We start from the raw sequence: 24,660 nt of genomic DNA, 5'->3' as shown, positions 1-24,660 counted from the left end.
GCTGACTCAGCTGCCTAAAAACCATAGAAACGGACCTTAAACAGAAGTGAGGACCCTGTTGGGGTTCATCCTAAAGTTAGGACAGGATTTAGGAGGTTTAGTCTAGTTAGGATGTTTGTGTGATGCTGTTTTCTTATCTGGAGTTCATGATCAGATTATGAAGTTAGGAGCTGTTATTCTGGAATAGATACTGTCCTGAATTCAGTCCGACTGAAGTCGCCATGGAGACTAAACTGATCAGATTTCAGAGTCCAGATGATTCTGTAATACAGACTCTGGACCAGAACCAGAAGCACAGATTTAAATAAAGCAGAGTGTGTCAGTGTTTGAGAGCAGCTGTCAGCAGAGCTGATGACTGACACGTCACGTTCACGTGCACGGCCATGACTTATTGGCGCTGAGGTCAAAGGTCGAGCTGCTCTCCAGCTGCAGAGTGAGTCACAGCAGAGAACAAAAACACCAACAACATCACTGTAAAAATCACTGTTTACAGTCTCGAGTCAAAAACGCTGAAAGCGTCTGGTGTTTAAACCACATGGATTAAATACGTCAACTTTATACACAATCTGACTTTGTAAAAGTTTAGTGTACCATTTCTATTGAACTGCTGAGTCTAACATAAACAAAACAAAGCATACAAGTGCCATAACTTTTTCACAGGCCACAGTTTACATTTTATTTTTTTTCCAATATGTTAAATTTAATAAACAAGCATTAATAGTGTATTAAAATGTGCAGGACTGTGTCTCTGGAGAGGACGTGTAAACTTACTCACACTCGATTATTTAAATCTGGTAACCTTATATGATAAAAACATATGGTCGTATACAGTCGTGTGCAAAAGTTTAGGCACCTCCGGTCAAACTCCGAGTGTAGGTCAGTAATAACACTAATGTCAACACACTTCTGCACATCTTTAGGCTCAGCTCTGTTTTTGTTTGCTGAATTTAACATAATTTAACCTATTTAAACATAAAACATGGCCTGTGCAGGAATGATGGCACGTTTGATGTCGTTTGATTCGTTTTTGATCCTAAGTAGAGATGATGAGCTAAAATTTGTGTCTAAAACATGCAACAACTTTTTGCACACGACTGTATTTTTGTTTTTTTTCTATATGTGAGATCTATTACAAATATTCACAACACTAAAATACATTAATATACATACATTAAAAACACTATATGTATATTTATATTATTTTTCTTTTATATTATTTTACATGTGCAGCACTTTAACACGTTAATTTTTGTTCAACAGCACAAATAATAGCAGCAGTAGTTTATTAAGGCCTCAGGTGATGAGTTAATTAGAGTGAGTTAATTAGCTGCTGTGGACTCATTTCTAAATAAATAAATAAATAAATAAAGCAGACATACAGGTTTGGCTCTGTCAGTGACGAAACACTGTAATAACATCATATTTTAATTATTCACATTAGCAGCTCTGTAAGGCTCTTTATTGGCTAAATGCAACATCATGTAACTTTTATTTAAACAGAAAGTCTTTTGTGCTGATTGATTTCTGGTCCTGTGCAGGTTTGTGTAGTCGAGGTGTCTGTAGTGTCTGTGTTTATTACAGTACAGTTACTGTATACAGGCTGAATTCTACTGTGTTTATAGTGTATTTAACTGGGTATTAAACTACTGGCTGCATTAATTTCCTTTTGGAATCAATAATGTATCTATCTGTCTGTCTGTCTGTCTCTCTGCCTGTTTTTCTGTTTATCTATCTGTCTCTCTCTATCTATCTCTGTCTGTCTGCCTGTCCGTTCTCAGGTTTAGTTTTGATCCTAAGTAGAGATGATGGACTAAAATTTGCATTTGACTGTTTTTGTTTTTGTTCGTGCAAATATTCCAAACATTGAAAAACATTAAAATTTTTAAATACATTAAAATAATCACATTTCTACACGAATTACATCAACATTATACAGAATATGTTCAGTTTTTTCAACAACAAAAATATTAACAGTAGTAGTTTATTAATGTCTCAGGTGATGAGTTAATTAGAGTGAGTTAATTAGGGTGAGTTAATTAGAGGCTGTGGACTCTTTATTTATTAATAAATAAATAAATACATACATCAATAAAAGCATAAATAAAACAGCGCTCTGGCGGTGATTAAACACTGTAATAATAGTTATATTATAATTATTCAAATTAGCAGCTGTTTCAGCGTTAATTATGCTGATTATGCTAATATTATTGTTGTCACTGTGCTGTTTATGAAGGTATGATTATGACTGCGCTGCGGATGCCTGTCGCGAGGGGGCGCGCGTGCCTCTGCCGTCCTGCAGCGCGCGCAGTCCCGGAGCAGCGCAGAGAGTGAGTGAAATCAGCGCGAGACTCTCGCCGCGCTCGGGCCGGAGCAGCGGATTCACGCGCCGCGGTTCGTGTGTGTGCGCGCGCTAGAGAGAGACGCGGAGAGCAGTGTGTGAGAGTGACACGGTGCGTGTATGTGTGTGCGCGAGCGTGTATGTGTTTACACGCGGAATGCTGGTCTGATCCGCGCGCGCGTGAGGAGTGCGGAGGACAGCGCGAGCACATGAGCGGAGGACAGCGCGCGAGGAAAAAGTCTACAAGTTCAGCACGGTGAGTCCCGGAGACACGAGCCTCAACTTCAGCTCCCTGCCCGCCAGCCTCGTCTCAGAATTCCCCGTTCCACCTTATATCGTGCAGCGGTTACAGCCGCAGGCGCCTCAGTGTAACTGCTGCACCATTTAAGGTGGAACGGAAAATTGCTGTTAGACGCTGGCGGAGAGGAAACCGCTTTGTGGGGACCTGATGTCCCCAGATTGCTGGAAAAACATGACGGCGTGTGCCACGATAGGGACCTTTGGCAGGTCCTCGTTAGAATACAGAGCTTTAACTCAAACAGACCAGCTGCACCGCTAAAAACGGATTTCTAAAAGGGTTTTTGTGGATTTTAAGCAGCGTTTTTATACAGTTTGTACAGAAATTACTGAAAAGACCCCACAGAGACAGGAATACAGTGTGTTTGTCTGTTTAAAGGGCCCTTATCCTACATTATCCTACATTGTTCTTGTGTTTTCTTATACTTTTAAGGTTTGTGTGTTTTAGGTAACACTGTTAATTCATGTTTACAGGACAAATGCAATTTTTTATTTTTTATGTAAATGAGAGCTGTTCTGATTGGCCTTATTAAAAAAAAGCAGTGTGAACTGAAACACTCCTTATAACTTCAGTGTGAATGGGCGGAGCTAAACTGCTGTAGGCTGAAATTGACTATATTAATTGCTATAATTGCTGCACTCAATTTACTTCAAATGTGTGCATCTAAACTGGAATAAAACAGGTTACAGACACAGTTACAGCTAAAAGTAAGTAAACTGAACTACTGAAAAACTAAACATATATTTCATATTTTATTCATTTTTAATTGATTTAAAACAAGTCAGTTCTTTACAATCAACCATTTCACACCAAACCACTCTGAATCACTTACTTATAGGGGAATTTTGGAACATTTTATGGACTTACCCTTTAAGATGAATGGAATCTGTTCATGCAGCACCAAATTGACAACACTGGACAAAGTTTGCAGAAAACAGTGAGGACTGGTGAATTTCTGGGCTTCTGGTAATCACAGGAGCTGATTTAAGGTGGAACAGAATTGTGAAGCTTATTTAAGGTGGAATGGAATTGTGATGCTGATTTAAGGTGGAACGGAATCATCAGATCTGATTCACATCAGGGCAAAAAATCTGATTTGTGCCGCTTCAACCTGGCAATGTGAATGCAGCCTTAGTTTAGCAGTAGCTGTAAGAAATATTCAAACTAATGTGAAGGCTGTGTTCAGACTGCAGGCAGATCAGATTTCTTAAATCAGATCTTTTGGCTACGTTCACATTACCAGGCTGAAGTGGCACAAATCAGATTTTTTGCCCTAATGTGACTCAGATCTGATGTTTTTTCAGAGCTGTGTGGACACACAGATCTGGCCTTTTCAAATCCGACCTGAGCCACTTTCATATGTGGCCCCAGATCAAGTATGTATCAATGTGAACGCTCAGATCAGAGTTCATGTGTTTTTATTCAGTGTTTTTGTGGCAGCAGAGCCAGTAAATGGTGGAAAAGCAACACATCAACCCTTTTTCATCTTCGTCTCTCTCTAATGATGAGCAGCTGAGAGCAGGTTAGAGTTCATCATATTCGCAGTGAAGGTTTGTTCTGTTGGTTAGTTTGTTCGCTGTTCATACGTGATTCATTTATGTGACGTTACTGATTACGATGTGTTCATATGGGTCGTTTCAGCACACGGGTTCGTTCACATTAATGACAGGTTTGAGTCACCTATCTCCACGAATGTGAACCGTCGTGTTAGAGAGATCAGATCTGAGCAAAAAATCGGATCTTAAGTATGAGGCTCGTAACGTGAACATAGCCTTTGTGGCGACTGTCCGCTCTGTTATTTGCAAGTGGTCAGATCTGATTTGTGTGTCGACACATCACCAGCCTACCTGCATGGGTTGCCGTAGTAACGATGTAGGCGTGGGTGTCTATGTAGCTACGCTGATGACGCAGATTTCAAAAATACACAGATGATTCTACTGAACTGGTTCAGAGTCAGAGCTGAAACACATTCAGGACTTTAACTGATCTTAGACTTTAGACTAAACTCCTTTCACTCTGAGTGACTCTAAACCTTAATTATGATTATTTTATTAAAACTAATGATTAAACATTCCAAAACAATCATAACTACCCAAACTACCAAATGTTTCAGTAGTGACTGTTTCAGTAGTGTCTGTTTCGGTGGTGACTGTTTCAGTAGTGTCTGTTTCAGTAGTGTCTGTTTCTGTAGTGTCTGTTTCGGTGGTGACTGTTTCAGTAGTGTCTGTTTCAGTAGTGACTGTTTTGGTAGTGACTGTTTCGGTAGTGACTGTTTCAGTAGTGACTGTTTCAGTAGTGTCTGTTCCCGTAGTGACTGTTTCAGTAGTGTCTGTTCCAGTAGTGTCTGTTCCAGTAGTGACTGTTTCGGTAGTGACTGTTTCAGTATAGTCTGTTTCAGTAGTGTCTGTTTGAGTAGTGACTGTTTCAGTAGTGTCTGTTCCAGTAGTGACTGTTTCAGTAGTGTCTGTTTCAGTGGGGACTGTTTCAGTAGTGACTGTTGCAGTAGATACTGTTTCAGTAGCGACTGTTTCAGTAGTGATTGTTCCAGTAGTGACTGATTCAGTAGTGTCTGTTTCAGTAGCGACTGTTTCAGTAGTGTCTGTTTCAGTAGCGTCTGTTTCAGTAGTGACTGTCTCAGTAGTGACTGTTTCAGTAGTGTCTGTTTCAGTAGCGTCTGTTTCAGTAGTGACTGTTTCAGTAGCGTCTGTTTCAGTAGCGACTGTTTCAGTAGTGACTGTTTCAGTAGTGTCTGTTTCAGTAGTGTCTGTTTCAGTAGCGACTGTTTCAGTAGCATCTGTTTCAGTAGCATCTGTTTCTGTAGTGACTGTTTCAGTAGTGACTGTCTCAGTAGTGACTTTCAGTAGTGTCTGTTTCAGTAGTGACAGTTTCAGTAGTGACTGTTTCAGTAGCGTCTGTTTCAGTAGTGTCTGTTTCAGTAGTTACTGTTTCAGTAGTGTCTGTTTCAGTAGTGTCTGTTTCAGTGGCGTCTGTTTCAGTAGTGACTGTTTCAGTAGTGACTGTCTCAGTAGTGACTGTTTCAGTAGTGTCTGTTTCAGTAGTGACAGTTTCAGTAGTGACTGTTTCAGTAGTGTCTGTTTCAGTAGTGACAGTTTCAGTAGTGACTGTTTCAGTAGTGTCTGTTTCAGTAGTGACTGTTTCAGTAGTGACAATTTTTGCTCATTCTGAGCTCAGAAACTCAGCAGTTCATGACCAGCAAACACAGCTCTGAACAGCTGTTCACACAGAAAATCATCATATTTTACATTAAAACACTAAAAAGTGCTGAACTGCAGAAAATATGGCGATTCTTAATGTTCCACACTGATTTTCAGACTTTGGACACATTTACTTCAAAACAATGGGATCTAACTGCTCACCATGTGCCCATGAGGGACAGGGATGCAGCCTCACTTCCTGCTCTGAAATCCAGGGGCGGGGCCAAAATAAGGCTCCACAGACTAAAACTCTGTGTTTCGGTAGTGACGGAAACGTAGGGAAGCATTTTTATTTAAAATTTATACTACTTGTAAATCTAAATCTTTCAACTTTACATTAAATGTATTATTTATTATAAATTATTTATTATAAATTCAGTTATCTACAGAAGTGTAAATGTAGGGGTTTGGGTTTGGGGCAGACTCCTCTTAATAAGAAGTGCCCTATAAGTGATGATTGTGTATATATTTAGTTTATTACTTATGTCTTTTAATGTCTTGGTTTTAAATAGATCAGAGCAGAATCACTGTAAATATCTAAGATCTGAACTCTGTGTTGTTTTTTAATAGTTTTTACTATTAAAACTATTACTAATAGTTTTAAATTGAGATTTTAGAATGGTGATGGTGGATATGGTGATATTTGGTTTTCGCTGTATTGCTCAGCTCTAGTCGACAGTTGTTCCACACTAACGATGCACTGCTAAAACATTTGACCACAAACATTTGTGCACGAGTGCAGATGGTGCAGGTAATTTTGCTGACTGGGTTTCTGGTTTGTGTTGATTTCGCTTCTTGCACTGTGCTGGTTTACTGAACGCTCTCGTTGGAGGTTCTCTCAACAGTGTGAGCGTGTGCTCCAGCTCTGATCTGTGTGTGTGTGAAGTGTGGTTGTGGGAATGAGGCCACACACACACACACACTCACACTGGTGGACTGTAGTTGCCGTCTAAATGCCGCGAGCTGCAACAAGTCGACACATGAGCTGTTAGCTGCTATTTGAGAACAGAGCTGCTCCTCTCAGAGCTCCGCTTTAAACTCTGAACCAGCTGACGCACTTTCTGCAGCTCCGACACCGAACTTAGAGTCAGAACTGTTCACAGTGGTGGTGATAGGAACCAGACGTCCACCTCTAAAAGCTCCCTCACAGAAAGTTCCTACATGAAATGGTTATGAATTCACTGCCTGATGACTGAGACACTGTTTTATAAGAAGGTTTTGGTTCTAAAACGGATTAATCTGGTCAGTATATCTAATGTTTCTCATGTTGAGGTTGTTTAGCTGATTATAAAATCGTTGGACCCATATCAAGACATTGTTTACTCGTTTTGCATCGGTTCTCACTAAATCAGCAGGTTTGCTTGTTTTGCTTGACACATCAAAACTATCTTCCAGTACAGTGAGATATTCTACTTTTAAAACAACCCAAAAGTCTGGAAATGAGTTAAATGATTTCATAACAAGCAAAACAACCTCAGCATGAGAAACATTAGACCAGATTTAGGTTCATTTCACTTGATGATATAGAGTGTTTTTGCAGTGTATTCATGGTGGAGGGATACATGTGGGACATTGTGAGGCCAAAAAAATTTACTATTTCAGATTTTTCACTATTTTCTCATCATCAACATTCCATATAAACTCAGAAGACACAAATAGCTACTAAATCAAAATTTAGATTTTGGGTCTAAATTATGTTTTTAAAATATTAGTAAAATATCTTAAAGCTAGTGAATATTTTGTTGCTGTCCAAAGAAAAACATATATCTATATTTATTTATTTATTTATTTTTATTTTTTATTTTTCTACACTCCTGGGCAAAAAAATGGGCAGGGCCCAAAATATAATGGTGTTTACTGACGGTTCTGGCTGGTCAGAGTCAAATCAAGAGTGGATCAATACTGACTCTCCTTTCTGTAAAAGACTGTCTGTAAATTTACACACTAAACTCCAACATTTAGAGAAGTCAGAGTGAAAATCTCTCTTACATTAAGTTGCTTTATCTGTTTGTTTAGTCGTTTGTTGTTAAGACCTTTAAAAGCTTAATGTTTAGCCATTTTGGGCTCGGCCCATTTTTTTCGCCCGGGAGTGAACGTCGTTTGTCCACGGCAGCTGTTCTTTATGTTGTGTAAAAACTTCATGATGGTTAGACCAATAAAAATGCTCTAAAATTGCTTGGAATAAAATCTCTTTAACCTACATAAAAAGTAAAGAACGTTCTTCTCCTGTAAAGTTTCCATTTTTTGGACAGTGACAATATGTGGATTTCTTATGTTGAGGTTGTTTAGCTTATTGTAAGATTGTTTATCTTATTTCTAGACCCTTGTAACTTGTTTTTAAGTGAGGTTTTACAATACTGGCAGATAATGTTGCTTGTTTAAAGAAGTATGTTTGAAACAAGCAACATTTTCTGACAGTATAGTGAGATAATTTCACTTCTACAAATAAGTTAAATAATCTTAATATAATAATAATAATAAGAAGAAGAAGAAAAACAATCTCAGCTTGAGAAATATTTCGCATAGTGACTAGATTTGACCCCTTAAATGGCCAGAGCCCAAAGTTTTATTACCCACTTTTATAACCTAAGAATAGCTCAGCCAGTTTACACTGAGGTCCCTGTAGTTACTGAATAATAAGCCTCAGTATGTAATAAAACTGGGATTTTAAGGGGTTGAGATAATTTCCCTTGATGATATGGTGTTATTAGCAGTGTATTTATGGTGGAGGGATACGTGCAGGAAGCTGTGAGGCCAAAGCAAACTTATTAGAAGACTCGTGTAGGTTCACTGGTGGTTCTGGATAGTAAATAAAATGTCTATATTTGTGTTGTAGTCATGGCGACCCCTGGTTCCCATCACCACCACTGTAAAGACATCTGAACCATTTCACTCCAAACCACTCTGAATCACTCTGTTTACATCTCTAACACATTTGTAACACAAATGGTCATGTTTTCTTTGTTGTGTTTGCAGTAACTGACCATATTAAAGCCTAATCAGATTAACCTCGGGCCGGTATGAGCTTTAAACACTGGGTTGGAAAAGAAAACCAGTCAGATCCTTATTTATACCACGTTTGTTGCTGAAGTGAAGAGTAACAGTTAAAATCCAACATTAATAAAGTAAGTAAGGCGTCCCCAAACTTGTGGTGCGTGTGTTGAGTGTGTGCGCGGCCCGGTCGAGTGGACGGAGAGCGGAGTGATGATAAATGACCCGTGAGTTCCTCGTTTGTGCTCTAATGAAGCCGAGGGGCTGCGAACTGTAATGACTTATCGACTCACTCTGAGCTCCACGAACTCCAGCACTGAGCACCTTCAACTCTCTCACCTGCCGCACGCCGGGCGATCGGTCAGGCACGCTGCTTATTCATACAGGACAAATACACGTCTGTGAATAGACCGAGTTCCTTATTAATGGGCTTTAACTCTCCAGCAGCTCTGAGAAATCACACTATACACTATACACACTGAACAGGAGTGGATTATTAACAGCTGTGATTCTGATTAAACGATTTAACGGCAGGATTATTACTCAGTTATTAACTGTAAATCTTATTACTCAGTAACCAGTGTGAATTATTCAGTATCTACTATTAATTATTCAGTATCTACTATGAATTATTCAGTATCTACTATGAATTATTCAGTATCTACTATTAATTACTGAATATCTACTATTAATTATTCAGTATCTACTATGAATTATTCAATATCTACTATGAATTATTCAGTATCTACTATTAATTACTGAATATCTACTATTAATTATTCAGTATCTACTATTAATTACTGAGTATTTACTATGAATTATTCAGTATCTACTATGAATTATTCAGTATGTACTATGAATTATTCAGTATCCACTATGAATCATTCAGTATTTACTATTAATTACTGAGTATTTACTATGAATTATTCAGTATCTACTTTGAATTATTCAGTATCAACTATGAATTATTTAGTATCTACTATTAATTATTCAGTATCTTCTATGAATTATTCAGTATCTTCTATGAATTATTCAGTATCTTCTATGAATTATTCAGAATCTAGTATGAATTATTCAGTATCTTCTATGAATTATTCAGAATCTAGTATGAATTATTCAGGATCTGGTATAACTTATTCAGTGTCTACTATGAATTATTCAGTATCTACTATGAATTATTCAGTATCTACTGTTGATTATTCAGTATCTGCTCTCCAGCCTCAGATATGAGTCTGTTTTTAATGTTTGCTCTTCCATTAAAATTTGAGGTAGGTTTTTCTGGTTAGTTTGGTGTGTTTTATGTGTTATGATGAATATGGCAGCTACAGTCTGTTCTTTTGGCTTTTTTTCCCACATAAACACATAAATCACCCCAGCAGTAAAAACAGTGGTATTAGTGGGGATGTTGCTGCGGTCTGACAGTAAACAAGAGAATCTGCACAATATCTGTTCTTTTTATTGACTGCATAATCAGCTGTTTTTCACGCCTGTGTTTGGGCGATTATAACGACGATGATGATGATGATGATGATGATGGCGGTCTGTGGGCTTTCACTAAGCCTCTGGAATGAAAATGACGCTCTCAGAGTTGAAGAGTGCTGAGATCCTGTGAGATTCTGACTCAGCACCCAAACTCACTCACTGTGTCTTTTTATAGATCAGCAGGTTTTTATCTTTTATTCTCACTTTGAGGAAAGTTTTAAATCATTTCTAATGAGTCTGTTTCCACAGTTTCCACTTAATGCCTCTTAATTCTAGTTTTGTTTTTGCATTTTTAGTCTCATTTCTAAGTTGCTTATTTCTTATCTCTTATTTCTATTTTCATACTTTCCATTTTTAAAGTTTGTGTGGTTTTATGTTTAAAAACAGACAATTCATTTCTACACGATCATTTTCAGCCTCTTTATCTCTCACAGTAAACAGGCTGTAATAGGTGTAAATGAGCTCTGTTCTGATTGGCTGTCCTTCATTCACCAAACAGTCTCGGCTGAAACACTCCTTATAACTTAAGTGTGAATGGGAGGGGCTAAACGAATGGGTGGGGCTAAACTGCTGTGGGCTGAATGGGTGGAGCTAAACTGCTGTAGGCTGAATGGGTGGGGCTAAACTGCTGTAGGTTGAATGGGTGGGGCTAAACTGCTGTAGGCTGAATGGGTGGGGCTAAACTGCTGTAGGCTGAATGGGCGGGGCTAAAGTGCTTTAAATCTTTAACCATGTTTTCTCTTTGATTTGAGTTTCTAATATAGTGTCTCTTATTCTGTGATCACAATATAATCCCAGTTCTGATATGCTGTCTGTATCGTGCAGCTCTGAAGTCTGTAAATAGACCCAGTTTGTAAGTCATTTGTAATAATGGCTCAAATCAGCACGCAGTATTGAGGGATTACAGATGGAGGAATATGCTGACGTTAGCATATAAAGGCAAAAGGTTAAAGCCCTGCAGTCCAGAACAGTGTCTGAACGTCAGCTCTGTTCTAGTGAGCAGATATCACACGTCCAGTCCACAGACCTTTGAAATGTAAACAACTCAGTGCTGCTCAAATACGCATCCAGAATACACATACAAATCAGTTATTCTCCATAGCAGAGCATTCATAGCAGATAGTAGCATTATAGTTCTGTAAAGAGCTCTGTGCAATAAACCATACTTCATTTATTTACTGTAAACAACACATATTTAACAGAAAATCCCCCAGAATCCTCAGCAGCTAAATCTACTCTCAGCTGTGTGAGTCAGTGAGTCTCTCCTTCCCTTTATTCCAGTTTCCATTCTGTTCAGGAGACTCACTTTCAGTTCCTCAAAGAATCTGCAGACACACCTCCAAAGTTCAGTCTTAGAAGCTGGTTGATCATTTTCTGAATAATCAAACACATTCAGTGGTGTTGAGGTCTGGACTCTGGGGTGGTCTGGACTCTGGGGTGGTCAGTCCATCGTTCAGCTTCTTTGTTTGATGTGTCCGTCTCCTTTTCTCAGTGAGGTTCTTCTTGATCAGCTACACATCCTTTCAGACCCACAGCACTGAGTCGTCTTCTCACAGTGGAAGGATGGACAGAAACACCTGTGGATGTTTTCAGATCTGATCAGCTTGATTTTCTCCTCTCTCTCAGAGATGAAAGCTTTAAGTGCTGTTTATCTGATGGGGCAGTTTTGGGGTCGACCAGCTCTTCCAGGTGGTTATTAGGAGCCACATTTTCTCTGGAGCTTTTAATCAGTTTTTGAACTCCAGTTTTGGAAACTCCACTTTTTTCACTTTGACTTTCTCCTTCATTACAGAAGTGGATTATTTTATATCTAATCTCCAATCAAACATCTTCTGAAAGATCAGTAGCTTTTGCTTAATAGCCATTGTGACTGGAAATGACATAAATGAAGGGGGGAGGTCTATTTGCGCAGTACTAATTAGTAGCCCACACAGTTATTTGGATACATTAACTGTTGGTGAACTTTAATAAAGTTTTGGAAGCTACTTTAACAAAATGAGGCCTATTTGAGAGGAAAGCACATCGGACTGATAGTGGGCTCTATGTGTGGAGAAATCCTGGAGACGAGTTCCCACCAGACTCCACTGAGGGTTCTGTAAAGCACAGAGGTGGAACATCTGGTACTGTTCTTTGCACACTGGTGTCGCTGTTCATTGAAAGGATCATGAACTCAGAGGTATACAAGAGCTTTACATTTAATACATATACAGTTTTGTCAGAGTTTTGGTGGCGACTCTGCTTACAAGATAAAATTAGAACCGACCAGTTTACATCAAAAGAGGAGAATTTTGGCAAAATGCTCCGGCTGTTTATAGTGCATGAGACATTTATTCCCTGGTCATACTTTGTTCATGTATGTTGTCGCCTACAAGAGCAAGATTAACCCACTTAGACATGACACACAGATTTAGGTTCCCTGTGGCTTTAACATTATATTCATGTGAGAAATCATATGATCACACAGCTACAGAGAACCACACACTGTGCTGGTGAAAAACGCCACATCAGTGCTCTCAGTGGTTCCTGTGAGCAGCACAACAGTATATTTACAGCACAATGGTTTTGAAGTGGGTCCATTATTACAGAATTCAATTACCGTTGCTGTGAGGTCACAGACCTGCATATATGGAGTCTCGCAGCGGCTTTACAATGGCTTCAAACACAGCTCAGCCAATCAGGTTTTAAAATCTGTCAGACCAAGAATGACCAAACAATACCAAAGATGACCAAACCACACCAAGAACAACCAAATCATACCAAAAACAACCAAACCATACCAAAAACTACCAAACCACACCAAGAACAACCAAATCATACCAAAAACAACCAAACCATACCAAAAACAACCAAACCACACCAAGAACAACCAAATCATACCAAAAACAACCAAAACACACCAAGAACAACCGAATCATACCAAAAACTACCAAACCATACCAAAAACTAACCACACCAAACGCTACCAAGCCACACCAAACGCTACCAAACCACACCAAACGCTACCAAGCCACACCAAAAGCTACCAAACCACACCAAGAACAACCAAATCATACCAAAAACAACCAAAACACACCAAGAACAACCGAATCATACCAAAAACTACCAAACCATACCAAAAACTAACCACACCAAAAGCTACCAAACCACACCAAACGCTACCAAACCACACCAAACGCTACCAAACCACACCAAGAACAACCAAATCATACCAAGAACTACCAAACCACACCAAGAACAACCAAATCATACCAAAAACTACCAAACCATACCAAAAACTAACCACACCAAAAGCTACCAAACCACACCAAGAACAACCAAATCATACCAAAAGCTACCAAACCACACCAAGAACAACCAAATCATAGCAAAAACTACCAAACCACACCAAGAACAATCAAATCATACCAAAAACAACCAAACTATACCAAAAATTAACCACACCAAAAACTACCAAATCACACCAAGAACAAGCCAACCCCACCAAAAATGACAAAACCATACCAAAACTACTGAATCACACCAAGAACAACCAAACCATACCAAAAACTAACCACACCAAAAACTACCAAACCACACCAACAACCAAACCATGCTAAACCCATGCTAAAAACTACCAAACCACAACAAGAACTACCAAACAACACTAAAACTACCAAACCCCACCAAGAACTACCAAACAACACCAAGGACTACCAAACCACACCAAGAGCGACAAACCCATACTAAAACCTACCAAACCACACCAAGAACTACAAACCATAACAAGAACTACCAAACCATACCAAAAACTACCAAACCACACAAAGAACTACCAAAGCACACCAATAGCGACCAGACCATTCTAAGGACTACCAAACCCCACCAATAATAACCAAACCACACCAAGAACTACCAAACCATGCCAACAGCGACCAAACCATACTGAAAACTACCAAACCCCACCAATAACAACCAAACCATACCAAAAACTTCTAAACCATATGAAAAAATAACAACACCAAAAACTACCAAACCACACCAAGAACTATAAATCATAACAAGAACTACTAAACCATATAAAAACTAACAGCACTAAAACTACCAAACCACACCAAGAACTACCAAACAACACCAAGAAGTACCAAACACACCCAAAAACTACCTCACCATAACAGGAACAACTAAACCATTATAAGAGCTATTGCTGCCTCAACGGTATTGGGTGCTGCTGTGCATTTAACTGATTATATTAGGTTATTGATTTGTTATCTGCGGTATCGGTACTGAGGAATTAAAGCTGGTGTCAGAACTCAGGGTAACATTTTGGTGCTGATCCAGCTCACTCTCCCTCACACTGGCACTGTCCTGCTCTGTGTGGTCAGGTTTGCTCTGCTGACCCAGACTTTTCCACTGGCCTTCTGAAAGAGGAGTGGACGGACGATCAGATCTCACCAGACTGCATACCTCCCCTCGCTTTAATACCAGCCACATAACCCCATCAGTCATGTCTGACCGGCTCTTTAAAGGGCCCGTATCCCACGGTTACTTCTGCTTTATATTTCCCGACGTTCACTTATTAGCTTTGTGTGGTTTAATGAACCAAAGACAGTCATAGTTAATTTGTACATCACCATCCTCCATCCTCTCTTACAGTCCCTTACAATTAAACACAGTGTTTCCGTTACTGTGCCTTCATGACTTATATATGTAAATGAGCTCTGTTCTGATTGGCTGGACTGTATTGGCCTCATTTTGGATCCTTTCAAGGGAACAAAACAATCTGTAAGCATTTTCAAGACACTCTGATAAATTAAATAACGAAACTCTTTAAAGGTGCCAAAGGCATTTATTCAGTGTTTTAATATTGTTCTCTAATATTTACAAAGAAGGTGCGTGACTTTGGTCAGGTGAAACTACGAAACCCCACCAATGCTGACCAAACCATACCAAAAACTACGAAACCCCACCAAAAATGACCAAACAATACTAAAAACTACCAAACCCCACCAATAATGACCATACCATACCAAAAACTACCAAACCCCACCAATAATGACCATACCATACCAAAAACTACGAAACCCCACCAAAAATGACCAAACAATACTAAAAACTACCAAACCCCACCAATAATGACCAAACCATACCAAAAACTACCAAACCCCACCAATAATGACCAAACAATACTAAAAACTACCAAACCCCACCAATAATGACCAAACCTCTGGGTGGAGCTAAACTGCTGTAGACTGAATGGTGGAGCTAAACTGCTGTAGCTGAATGGTGGAGCTAAACTGCTGTAGCTGAATGGTGGAGCTAAACTGCTGTAGCTGAATGGTGGAGCTAAACTGCTGTAGACTGAATGGTGGGGCTAAACTGCTGTAGCTGAATGGTGGAGCTAAACTGCTGTAGACTGAATGGTGGGGCTAAACTGCTGTAGCTGAATGGTGGAGCTAAACTGCTGTAGCTGAATGGTGGAGCTAAACTGCTGTAGACTGAATGGTGGAGCTAAACTGCTGTAGACTGAATGGTGGAGCTAAACTGCTGTAGCTGAATGGTGGAGCTAAACTGCTGTAGCTGAATGGTGGAGCTAAACTGCTGTAGCTGAATGGTGGAGCTAAACTGCTGTAGCTGAATGGTGGAGCTAAACTGCTGTAGCTGAATGGGTGGAGCTAAACTGCTGTAGACTGAATGGGTGGAGCTAAACTGCTGTAGACTGAATGGTGGAGCTAAACTGCTGTAGACTGAATGGTGGAGCTAAACTGCTGTAGCTGAATGGGTGGAGCTAAACTGCTGTAGCTGAATGGTGGAGCTAAACTGCTGTAGCTGAATGGTGGAGCTAAACTGCTGTAGCTGAATGGGTGGAGCTAAACTGCTGTAGACTGAATGGGTGGGGCTAAACTGCTGTAGCTGAATGGTGGAGCTAAACTGCTGTAGACTGAATGGGTGGGGCTAAACTGCTGTAGACTGAATGGGTGGGGCTAAACTGCTGTAGCTGAATGGGTGGGGCTAAACTGCTGTTGTCAAATGTAAATGTTTTCATGGTTGTGACGTCACAAAAACGAAAACAGTGAGTTTAATACAGGCTGTTTTTGCGGCTCAGTTTCCATATGGAGACTCTGTGTCGTGGAGTGATTGTAACATTTTGTTACAGAAAACATCAAAGTCTTTAAATTAGAGAGAAAGCAGTGACAGTCGTGATATGGGCCCTTTGATGCTATAAGGAGCTCAGGGGCCGGCGGTGTGGTGCGGAGGCCCGTGCGATTAGTCATGTAAAAGTGTTTACACAGGCTTTAGTGTTTATTTGACTGCAAAACCCTGTTTGCCCGTTTGTGCAACTGTAGTGACTAAACTTGAACTTTGAACTCTGTCCACTGGCACCCCCCCACCCCCCAACCGATCTGGACGCCTCGTCTTGCATCCTGCTGATGTGACCTTCCTCTTGTGCCACCTGCTTATCTCCAGCACTGCTTTCATAAATATTAGTACTTCTGCTGTTTGTCCTTTCGCTTCCCTATGAAGAGCGTAATTAAAGCGATAGTTTGGAGGAAAATCAGATTCCACCAGTGGGGGGTGGGGTGGGGGGGTATTAAACATACCCAGACTTATTACACTCTATGGCTTATCATTCAGTAACTACAGGGACTTCGATACCAACTGGCTGAGTTATTCTTAGATTATAGGAGTGTGTAATAAAACTTTGGGCTCTGGCCATTTAATGGGTTAATCATCCAAAACATGTTTGGAGTCTGACTAGCTGTGCTAATGTACTTTAGTCCATGTTTATACATAACAGTGAGTGTCAAAAACCACATAATCAAAACTATTAGAGATTAATTAAAGAGGAATTCCACCAAATGTTCACAGTTCTGCATAATTCAGTAGTTGGGATGTAAACAAAGGTTATTCAGAGTGGTTTGATGAAAAAATTGTAAAATATAGACATTTTATTTACTATCCAGAACCACCAGTGAACCTACACGAGTCTTCTGAGTTTATATGGAATGTTGATGATGGAAAATAGTGGAAAATCTGAAATAATAAGTTTTCTTTGGGGACTATTTTGCCTCACAGCGCCCTGCATGTATCCCTCCACCATGAATGGAGTTTAAGTTCTCTAAACTATCATAAAACAGTGTCTCAGTCATCAGGCAGTGAATTCATAACCATTTCATGTAGGAACTTTCTGTGAGGGAGCTTTTAGAGGTAGACGTCTGGTTCCTATCACCACCACTGTGTACATGCTGCATGTAAATAAAAGAGCACTCATTTGAAGTGCTGTGTTTCCCGCATCTTCTTCTTTGGTGCTGGTGCCACAGTGGTGTCAGAAGTGGGATTCGAACCCATGCCTCTATGATTGGCTTGCAACGTATGAGGTCTGATATAATTCTCTTATAACATCTGAGGTCTAATATAATTGGCTTATAACGTTTGAGGTCTGATATGACAGTGTATGGCATCTAATATGATTGGCTTACAATGTATGGGGTCTGACACGATTGGCTGAATGTTGCATTAGTCAGTCTCTGGTAATTCAGCAGAGGCAGCGCTGCATTAGAGCAGCAGCGCCACCCCAGGTCACGCCCTGCTATTACAGTATATTGTGAATGAGAATTGATTTGGACTATTAATGTAATGTAATTTACTTGGGAAGGGGGGGCTAAATAACAATTAGGGTGGGCTAAAGCCCCCTTAAAATTGGCCTAGCGACGCCCATGTTCACTGCTGAATTATTTGGTAAAGTTTGGTAGTGTTATGATCGTTTTGGTAGTGACAAAATGGAATGTTCAGTCATTAGTTTTAATAAAATAATCTTTATTATTAATATTATTTATTATTATTTATTATTAAATTATTTATATGGTCACTCAAAGCAAAAGGATTTTAGTCTGAGGTTTTTCTCCAGTGGTTCACATAAACCACGTAAACCACTTTATTAAAACTTTCATTTAATATTATAAACTTTAAATTAAATTATTTATGGTGGCCCAAATTTTGGTGCATTTCTAATATGGATTATTAATTTGATGTTTATAACATTTGTATTATTGAATAACACAGATCGGTTGTTTCTTATTTTTCATGTATGTGTTTTATATATATGTAAATATGTGTTTGTTTGTTTGTTTTGCTGCAGTTGTGTTTGCACTTGAGTGTGTTTCTAGCAGCAGGCTGCAGTTTTGGAGGTCAAGGGTCAAACAAATTCTCTCTGCGTTCAGAATCTCTGTGAGCCAATCGGATTTGAGGGAGTTTCCTCCCTCCCCCTTCAGGCTCCGCCCCCCTGTGTGCTGGCCATCACACCCTTATACACACACACACACACACTCCCGGGGGTCCTGAAACATTCCAGCAAACACAAGACCCTGTTCACCCTCCACCAGCACACCAGGCCTCCCAGCCGAGGGGGGGACACCGAGGGAGGATACCGGGGGGATACCGGTGGGGGCGGTTTAAATCAGCGCTCGGGGTCGCTTGCCGAAAAATTCTCCACAGAGGTGGTGAAACCGCTGGTGGTGTTCTGGGGGGAGGGGAGTTCAGTACAGCTTTTAAAGTGATAGTACATCAAATCAGGATCAGTCAAGACGTGTTCAGTGTCTGAAGTTCACTTCTTCAGTTTTAGCACTGGAGCTAATGTGGCTAACAAGCAATGGGAGCTTATACCCCACCAATTAGCATGGTGCTAACTGCACACCTAAAACATCACACACTGCCCTAAACACGTTAGTATAGTTGTCTTCATATTGACCAGCTTTTTATTTGAATTGTCCGTTCCACCTTAAATGGTGTAGCAGAGCCACAGTGTAACTGCTGCATCATTTAAGGTGGAACAGACGATTAAAAATAAGAAGCTGGCAAATATGAACACAACGTGTGGTCCCTTTTAGGGCCTAACTGATATGAAAACGTTGGGGATATTAACAGTAACGACATTAAAGGGCAAAAAATGGTCGATAATATCGTCTGATACAAATTTATGTTTATATTTTTTGTTTAGTTTTAGCTGAACAGTGCCTTAATGACTGATATGTTGGTCATTTCTCAATGGTTACACTTCAAAAAAGTCTAAACAATGACAGAAACTCACAGTCTTGAAGGAGAATCCAACCAATTTTTCAAAGTCAACTATATAAGAACAGTATAAATCCCACCAATTTTACTGAAATTTGCTGAGAAAACTTAGAACTCATGCAAAACCTAAAACTGAGTATAATATGTAAGAAAATGTCTTAACTAGCTTTGGAGCTATGGCCCATTAAAGGGGAATCCCACCAACTGTTCAAAACATTTGGCATAATTAAGTGGTTAAGATGTAAACTGAGCGGTTCAGAGTGGTTTGGTGTGAAACGCTCTGTTCTAGATAAACTTACCGAGTCAGAACTGTTCACAGTGGTGGTGATAGGAACCAGACGTCCCCCTCTAAAAGCTCCCTCACAGAAAGTTCCTACATGAAATGGTTATGAATTCACTGCCTGATGACTGAGACACTGTTTTATGATAGTTTGGAGAACTTAAACTCCATTCATGGTGGAGGGATACATGCAGGGCGCTGTGAGGCAAAATAGTCCCCGAAGAAAACTTATTATTTCGTATCTTTTTTCATTTTCCACGATTTTATCATCAGCATGTGCTTTATTAAATGAACAAGGCAGAAAAGCCACACGTAAAACACTAAAAACAAGAGGCAGGTCACTCCTGGCTGAACTCTTCCTGTTACGGTTACCAACAGAAACCCACTCTAACCCCCCAAACCGAGCACAGAATAACAAATAAACACACGTACACACACTTTAACCAGGGAACAGCAACATACAACATAAAACAACATCATCATCAGTCCTGTTTCCCTTGGGTCGCGTCCCATGAGCCTCTTTGAATGACAATTTGCATAGCAAAGCTTTTACACAGCCCCCACAATATAAACACTCAGAAGACTCGTGTAGGTTCACTGGTGGTTCTGGATAGTAAATTAAATGTCTGTATTTGTGTTGTAGTCATGGCGACCCCTGGTTCCTATCACCAAACCACTCTGAATCACTATGATTACATCCCAGTTTTGTAAAATGACAAAAACATGAACACACACTGCTGTTTACGATGGAGTTCTTTCCCTCCAGCACACAGCGACTCCAGAGATCGTCCTACATGATGGCCATTAGAGCCCACTGTGCAGTGCAGCGTTAGTCATCATCTGCCGAGGGGTTAAAAGGGTTAAAAGAAGCTTACAGCACGAACCAATATTCAGCCATTTTCATTAGAACCTCAAGAACCCCCACCAAGGACATTGTATAGAAATTAATAATGATGAGGAATATCGTCTCACTGTTCATATAGGTTATTTATAGATGGTTTTTTGGCTTCTGATGAAGCATTTTTATTGAGCTCCAGCTCAGAGTGGAATTTAGATTGACAGTATAAGAATATATCACTTCAGTTCCCGCGCTCAGCCTCTGCTCGCTGCTCTGCTCCTTTCAGCCTCAAGAAAAGGACGTCTGTAAATGTCACGGCTGTATAAATATTGCACACTTAATGAATGAGGCTTATTTTATTGCCTTTTATGTGTAGATAGAAAGCGCTTTCATATGCTGGAGAGCATGAAGGCAGGTTTATTTCGGCTTTTCTGTATGTCATCAGTGCAGACAGAGCAGGTACATTATTAGAGGCTCCCACCTACGTCCACTCAGTGGCCACTTTATTAGAAACACCCACATGTACTTCCACTCACTGGCCACTTTATTAGAAACACCCCTACCTACGTCCACTTACTGGCCACTTTATTAGAAACACCCACCTTCTTACACTCATTGGCTACTTTATTGGAAACACCCCCACCTATTTCCACTCTGTTAGAGTTTATCTACTGAAAAATTCTAATGCTTTGTAATGTTCATATGATCCACACAGTCACTCTGACAGACTGTAATACACTACAGGAAGTGTAGGGGGCGATATGGCTTCTACTGTTTCATTTAAAAAGCTCTATAATGTTCATATGATCCACACAGTCATTCTGACAGACTGTAATACACTACAGGAAGTGTAGGGGGCGATATGGCTTCTACTGTTTCATTTAAAAAGCTCTATAATGTTCATATGATCCACACAGTCATTCTGACAGACTGTAATACACTACAGGAAGTGTAGGGATAATATGGCTTCTACTGTTTCATTTAAAAAGCTCTATAATGTTCATATGATCCACACAGTCACTCTGACAGACTGTAATACACTACAGGAAGTGTAGGGGGCGATATGGCTTCCACTGTTTCATTTAAAAAGCTCTATAATGTTCATATGATCCACACAGTCATTCTGACAGACTGTAATACACTACAGGAAGTGTAGGGGGCGATATGGCTTCTACTGTTTCATTTAAAAAGCTCTATAATGTTCATATGATCCACACAGTCAGTCTGACTGCAGGACGTGTTGTGTTGTGCGAATAATGGTTTGTTGCAGCTCTAGTCACATTACAGTAACAGCCAGGAGAGACAAAATGTTCTTGACCATTTCAGTGACCGGCAGACGGGCAGTAAAGGTCAGAAAGGCCGCGCATCACAGTCCATGTGCTTGGAAAAGCTCTTCACCTATGAGTGAGAGAGAGAGAGAGAGAGAGAGAGCGGTCGAGAGCCCTTAGAGAGGAGAGGTGGGGGATGATTGTTGTTGTGGGTGCAGAATGAGTCTCCCTGAGGGACGCTGAACAGAAGAATGAAGCAGAACAGGCAAAACCTCATCAATCTCCTGCCTCTCATACAGGAACGAGCTTTCAGACGTTTCTTCATGTTTTCCTCCTCCTCTCTCTCCCATTCAGAGCGGCTCTTGTTTACTCCTCTACTGTTTCGGCCCTGAAATAAATGGTACATTTAAAGTAAATGTCACTGGCTGGTTCAGAATATCTGTTGCTACTTTAGCTGTTGCTATTAGCGTTATCCCTGCAGACTGTCTTCGCTATTCATAGTACAGCAATTATTACATCATCAACTGACCGTCATTATTTAGGCTGATGACCTTCAGTTTTTTTTTACTAACCTCAATTATGTACCACAGTCATTTGATGGTTGTTAATGACGCCTTTAGAGGGCGGCGCTGAGCGACGTTTGTTTATTTGATGGTTGCTAATGACGCCTTTAGAGGGCGGTGCTGAGTGACCTTCGTTTGTTTGATGGTTGTTAAGACACCTTTAGAGGGCGGCGCTGAGCGACGTTTGTTTATTTGATGTTTGTTAATGACGCCTTTAGAGGGCGGCGCTGAGTGACGTTTGTTTATTTGATGGTTGTTAATGACGCCTTTAGAGGGCGGCGCTGAGTGACGTTCGTTTATTTGATGGTTGTTAATGACGCCTTTAGAGGGCGGCGCTGAGCGACGTTTGTTTATTTGATGTTTGTTAATGACGCCTTTAGAGGGCGGCGCTGAGTGACGTTTGTTTGTTTGATGGTTGTTAATGACGCCTTTAGAGGGCGCCGCTGAGCGACGTTCGTTTTTTTATGTTTGTTGATGACGCCTTTAGAGGGCGGCGCTGAGCGACGTTTGTTTGTTTGATGGTTGTTAATGATGCCTTTAGAGGGCAGCGCCGAGCGACGTTTGTTTATTTGATGGTTGTTAATGACGCCTTTAGAGGGCGCCGCTGAGCGACGTTCGTTTTTTTATGTTTGTTGATGACGCCTTTAGAGGGCGGCGCTGAGCGACGTTTGTTTGTTTGATGTTTGTTAATGACGCCTTTAGAGGGCGGCACTGAGCGATGTTTGTTGATGCCTTTAGAGGGCGGCGTTGAGCGACATTTGTTTATTTGATGGTTGTTAATGACGCCTTTAGAGGGCGGCGCTGAGCGACGTTTGTTTATTCGATGTTTGTTAATGACGCCTTTAGAGGGCAGCGCTGAGTGATGTTTGTTTATTTGATGGTTGTTAATGACGCCTTTAGAGGGCGGCGCTGAGCGACGTTTGTTTATTTGATGGTTGTTAATGACGCCTTTAGAGGGCGGCGCTGAGCGACGTTCGTTTGTTTGATGTTTGTTGATGCCTTTAGAGGGCAGCGCTGAGTGATGTTTGTTTATTTGATGGTTGTTAATGATGCCTTTAGAGGGCGGCGCTGAGCGACGTTTGTTTATTTGATGGTTGTTAATGACGCCTTTAGAGGGCGGCGCTGAGCGACGTTTGTTTATTCGATGTTTGTTAATGACGCCTTTAGAGGGCGGCGCTGAGCGGCGTTTGTTTATTTGATGTTTGTTAATGACGCCTTTAGAGGGCGGCGCTGAGTGATGTTTGTTTATTTGATGGTTGTTAATGATGCTTTTAGAGGGCGGCGCTGAGCGACGTTTGTTTATTCGATGGTTGTTAATGACGCCTTTAGAGGGCGGCGCTGAGCGACGTTCGTTTATTCGATGGTTGTTAATGACGCCTTTAGAGGGCGGCGCTGAGCGACGTTTGTTTGATGTTTGTTAATGACGCCTTTAGAGGGCGGCGCTGAGCGACGTTTGTTTATTTGATGGTTGTTAATGACGCCTTTAGAGGGCGGCGCTGAGCGACGTTTGTTTATTTAATGTTAAGGAAGAACAATATATGTACATTTGCATATTCCAAATATATGCGCAACACGTGTTTACAAATGTAAATGCTATTTAAATGTAGATGTGTAGAGCTGCACTGTCGGTCAGCTGCATTTCTCTGTCGCTGTGTGATGTTTATTCTCGCTCTCTGACTCTGAGCTTCGTTACTGCTCTAATCATGGTCCTGTTCCTCACGGTTCTCCTGCTCTGCCGTGTTCAGGTGATGAGGAGCTGGAGGTGGAGCTGAGTTAGCGAGGTAGCGAGGCTGTTTGTCCACACTGAACTTTCCCCCAGTTGGTAATTGCAGTCTTGCCCAGGCTTCAGGGGTCCTCCGGCTAACAGCGCAGAATAGACGGCTGTAAAGCCAGGCCTCAGGGTGGGACCTTCACGCTCTAATCCAATCCACGCCGGAGAACACTCTGAGAAACGCTCCATCTAGAACAGGTTCATTAAAATAAATTGCCCGGTTAGGAAAGGGCACTCAATGTCCACTTTCTGCCCACATCCATTTAGTGGGCAGCAGGAAACATAAAGAAAAGGTTGAGATTCTTTTCATTAGCTTCTAATAGGCCCGGGAGGCTGCGTGGAACGTGTTGACGGCTGTTTCAGGGGGGATCATCAGGCACGGCGGACGGCCAGCAGCGTGATTTCACCACGAAACAACATCAAAAGGAAATGAAACATTATGCAGAATTCACATGATGTGTACAGTTCAGTACGTTTTCCATACAGAAGTAAAACGACAACATTAATTTAGCTTTTTTAGATGTGAAGCACTTCATGGACTTTGTAACTCACTCGTTTTTGAAGATTC

General features: G+C 40.6%; 1 protein-coding gene across 1 annotated transcript in view; it reads left to right on the top strand.

The window, feature by feature from the left end:
• The first annotated feature begins 2,327 nt into the window (after nucleotides 1–2,327).
• Nucleotides 2,328–24,660, top strand: part of ghra (growth hormone receptor a) — a 79,858-nt gene continuing 57,525 nt past the window's right edge. The window contains exon 1 of the mRNA XM_036578140.1: nucleotides 2,328–2,594. The gene's annotated coding sequence lies outside the window, so the exon portion shown is untranslated. The remainder of the gene's footprint in view (nucleotides 2,595–24,660) is intronic.

The sequence above is a fragment of the Colossoma macropomum genome, unplaced genomic scaffold (genome assembly GCF_904425465.1).
Source record: "Colossoma macropomum unplaced genomic scaffold, Colossoma_macropomum, whole genome shotgun sequence".
In the NCBI taxonomy this organism is placed as follows: Eukaryota; Metazoa; Chordata; class Actinopteri; order Characiformes; family Serrasalmidae; genus Colossoma; species Colossoma macropomum.
Note: the sequence above shows the minus strand (reverse complement) of the source record. Positions and strands in the feature narration are given on the sequence as shown.